The sequence below is a fragment of the Piliocolobus tephrosceles genome, chromosome 5 (genome assembly GCF_002776525.5).
Source record: "Piliocolobus tephrosceles isolate RC106 chromosome 5, ASM277652v3, whole genome shotgun sequence".
NCBI lineage: Eukaryota > Metazoa > Chordata > Mammalia > Primates > Cercopithecidae > Piliocolobus > Piliocolobus tephrosceles.
This window is the reverse complement of record NC_045438.1, coordinates 48,235,372-48,240,078: the sequence shown is the minus strand read 5'-3', so window position 1 is coordinate 48,240,078 and position 4,707 is coordinate 48,235,372. Positions and strand designations below refer to the sequence as shown.

The following is a 4,707-nucleotide window of genomic DNA, read 5'->3' as shown; positions in this document are numbered from 1 at the left end:
CTGGCTTGTTCAGAAAACATAACTATACACATTTATATACACTGTAAGACTGAAATTTGAAAGGTGTGCGTGTGTATGTAATATATATATATAAAACATGGGAGAGGCTGGCTGGGAGACTTGGGATGTTTAATACTCCATTCTATTCCAGCCCAGGGGCAGAAAAAGCCCTCAATCTTTGTTTCTTTCCAAGCCTATCCTTTGTGGTACTTTAAACATCTTTTCCAGGATTACTCTTATTTTAAAACTTCAGCTCTAAGGACATGCACTGAAACAAATAACTTAAATGGATCACTGTCCCAAAAGGAGGACATGCTTTTTATTTGGATGTGCCATCATACAAACACTGCCTTCAGTATTCTGGCAAAACAACACACAATGGGGGCAAAATAATGTGTCCAAAGAAATGTCAATACATCTTCGTATAGTCATCCTGCAATAGCGTGGGATTGAGATGATTAAATTCAAAGCTCCAATAAACAGCACGCAAATTACTTCTTGAAGGGAGCAGCATAATAATACCTGGAGCGTAAAAAGAGGAAATGAAGTTTAATTAAGTGTTGCCCAGTGAAATCATACTGAAAAAGCACAGTGAAGGGGGAACTGAAAACTCACCCTTCCCGAGGACGGGAGGGACATGCTGTCAAGTCTAAAAGACCTTGATTAAAAAAATACATTACTATATATGTATATGTAGTATAACACATATGTAACATATAATAAACTATAATTATATAATATACGTAATATGCATGTATATAATATACATGCATTGCAAAGTTAACCCGATCATAAATCAATCTCCTCATTTTCATTTGTACTGAAATGTTGATTTATCTTTGTTTTTTAATAACACTACTATATTCATAAAGAAGTCAAAGCCCAAATAAGACCGGTCATTCTGTAGTTAATATGAATAAATATAAATACCTCCAAACACATCTTGTATTTATCTGTTGGCAATATAAAATCAAAGTTTAAGAACTGGCCCCAGATTAAAATTTGCATCTTCAAGGGATATATCATGGCCCCTTGAAGAATGAAAACTAAGTCATAGAAGAGAAATACAGTTTTGAGACTAAATGCTAAGACACACGCTTAAAGATTCGTTTTTGCTTATAATATACTTAAGTTTTCCTTGGTCAAAATACGAAAATTTCAGCCTCTCTGAAACGTCCTTGTGAGCTATCATCCCCAATGCCCAAGCCCATCAGAATATGCTCTCAAGAAAGTCTACGTAAATAGTTGGTACATGAATATAGTAATCTCTTGCTTCCCTATGCCCATCTAAGTCCATATGTTCACTCTCCTGAGTTACACTGCACTTAGTAGCTATTCAATGAATGTAGGCTGTTGAAATAATCTGTTTAAGTTATATATAATTGTACAAATTATCATTATGGAAAGCAAGACTTTTCTCGATTTATGATATTTCAAACATTACATATCAAACTAAGGAGAAAGCTTTAGATAGTATTTTAAAGAAAAGAAAGGATGTAAAATGGCTATCATTTCTTGAGAACTTATTATTGTTATACTAATAATTACAGGGAACACTTCACACATAACACATACTATGTGCCAGGCATCGTTCTTTGTACCTTACATTATCGACTCATTTAGTCTGTGCAACAACACTGAACGAGATTGATACTACTACTATCTTTGCTTCACTGATGAGGAAACAGAGACACACAAATGTTGCATAACCTGCCTGATGTCACACTGCTAGTAGGCAGCACAGCCTAGATTTGGAGACAGCCAAGCTGGCTCCAGTCTCTTAACTGTGCCAAGTATTATGGTAGGATCTTAATACATATGATATCATTAATCCTCACAGCTACCCACCTAGACATATAATATTAGTCACATTTTACAGATGAGAAAAGAGCTTTTAAAATGATGCTCAAGGTTGCACTGCTAAGGAGCAGGTTTTGAAGCTAGGATTTGAAGCCAAACCTGTCTAAATCCAGAGCTGACACACTTTCCACTTAATTGTAGTACTCCTTGAACATATGAAAACAGATAAGGAAGTTTCAAGCTTGAAAAACACATCAACTATCTGGTTTTTCTAGAAAATACATCAAGTCTACAATGGTAACTCTGGATTTACAGATAACTGCCTGTCTTAAAATCCCAGTGAAACTTCCTCCTTGAATGGAAAAGAACAGACTGATGTAAAAAAAAAAAAAAAATGTAAAGTAGATGATACAATCTCTGAAACTTTAAAAACTTCATACTATTCCTTGAATTTTGATTAAATCAGAGATATGTCAGTCAATTACATCTAGCACATTTAGTTCCTATTCAGAAATCTCATCATCTTCACCCTTGATTACAGATCCTTTCCCTCTTTCTCTTGAAGCCAAGAGGTCACAGTTACAATTCATTAGCAATACTTAAGGCTTTTTAGATGAGTTCTCAGACTACCGTAGTTACATTACAGTGAGCAGTGATAGGAATCAGGCATCTCTTCACACAAAAAAAGTCATTTCCGATAACAATCAAAGCCATAATAAAAAGCTCTTTTCTAACATCCTATGCCATTATAATAGCTGTCTTTGACAACTAAATACCAAGTAATCAAAACAAATGTTAATTAGCACCCAGCATTTACCATTCATAGAGACAGGCCATCATCCATTAATTATCAGACCAATAACAGAGTATTGATCACAATTTGTCAACTTGGAAATAACTGAAATCAGTAAAAGAAGAAGAGAATCTTTCCATAAACAATAGGCTTTCATTTCAGAAGCACTTAACCAGCTCTTCTATTATATATTACTCCTCTCATCAATAAATGCTTTTCATATAATTGTCTCTCTCTTGATTGTGCTGGCTTTTTAAAACAAAAATTATGTGGTTTAGTGAGAAGATATGAGGCACATATATCATTTTGGCAGCCAATATCAAGTCATGATGGAATTAAGAGTCAATACCTTGCAGAATTCATAAAATTAGCGCTTCTAGCCTAGGTGCCTTAGCTTAAAACACCATTCATTCACTTGCATTTCTCAACCATTTAAACAACATTGACTGAGTATCTATGTGTGCCTTCTAAATACGGATTTAATTATCCAGATATTTGATTTGCGTTCTAAATCTTTTTTTTTTTTTTTAGACAGAGTATCGCTCTGTCGCCCGGGTTAGAGTGCAGTGGTGCAATCTCGGCTCACCGCAAACTCCGCCTTCTGAGTTCCCGCCATTCTCCTGGCTCAGCCTCCTGAGTAGCTGGGACTACAGGCGCCCGCCACCATGCCTGGCTTATGTTTTGTATTTTTAGTAGAGACGGGGTTTCACTGTGTTAGCCATGATGGTCTGGATCTCCTGACCTCGTGATCCGCCCGCCTCGGCCTCCCAAAGTGCTAGGAATACAGGCTTGAGCCACCGCACCCCATCTGGGTCTCTAAATCTTAACAGTCAATGCAAAGATACATAAAGCAGACATCTTCACAGAAAGAGGCAAAAACACACTATTCGCTTTGTCTTAGATCCCTAAGTCAATGTAAAGTCAGTTTTCAATCTAAAGAAAAAACAACAGGCTTTACAGGAATCAGAAACAGAGACCTTAAAATGTGATCCTTCCTCACTAATCATTTCTTCCAAAACCTTCATAATAATTTTACAAAGAAATGCAACACATAAAAACTAAAACCACTTAAGGGATGGAATTATGACCAAATCCACTCTTACATAAATAAGCTATCATGATGCTTAACAGAGTTCTCCAATTATCCCAACATAAACACTTTATGTCATAAGGAAAAACTTATGTTATAGGGAAAAATAACAAAGTTTTAGTTGTGAATATGAGTTAAGATAAAATGGAAAGGCCTAATTTTTCCTTATTTCAGATCCTGTCCATTTTGGACAGAGAAAACAGGGCAGGATTCGTTCCAATTTTGAGGAACTGAAAATTGACCCAACTCATACTTAACATTGTCCGAGGGAATGGCGCTTTTCCAGCTGCAGGGACAGGCCAAGTGTTTTAACTCTGCAAAAATCTCAGCGGCTCACCTTAATACTGGCTTTAAAACAGCTTTTCTGTGATAACCATATGTGCCCATTTTCTACCTGAAGAATTTCCATAATTTTAAATCCCAGAAAAACATGAATCAGAGTGGGGATTCAAATATAACATTTAGTATAGCAATTCTTGGATAAGGGAGGAGAAAATAAAGTAATTGTAATGGTTATCAAAGTTCTACCTGGAGAATTGGATGGCTAAATGGATTACCCCTTGACTTTTCACCCCGAGACTATAGTTGGATTCAAGTCCTGACTGCAGTGACTAAAAAATCATTCTGACCACTGATGTGAGAAAGGCCTGAAGTGAAATTAGAATAGTGGTCTCAGTCCAGCTGTTTCAGTGCCGTATTTCCAAATCCCCAAACCACAGCAAACCTGTACTCCCTGCAGAAAAAGCACACAAAACCCACACTTCCAGGAAAGAAAAGGGTAAAAGAACAAAAAACTGCTATTAATAAACTATAAATCAAACAAATACACTACCCAAGTAAAATCCTGCTACTAAACAAACATTACATTGGAAAAAAAAAGAAACCTGGCTATTTAATCATTGGCATCCCTTCAAACTTGATGCTGTTCAATTATTGCTTTTGTTATGACCTACTTTATGCTAATCCAGGAAAAAGGTAAATTTGCTCAGGTATTTAAACAAAAATATTTTCATTTTCAAGTGAA

General features: G+C 35.9%; 1 long non-coding RNA gene across 1 annotated transcript; it reads right to left on the bottom strand.

Annotated features, from left to right (window-relative positions):
• Positions 1-282: 282 nt before the first annotated feature.
• Positions 283-4,103, bottom strand: LOC111523664. The gene is made up of 2 exons (XR_002725585.2): positions 4,021-4,103; positions 283-522 (listed from the first exon to the last, which is right to left on the bottom strand). It is a non-coding gene; the product is annotated as an uncharacterized LOC111523664 (long non-coding RNA).
• Positions 4,104-4,707: the final 604 nt, after the last annotated feature.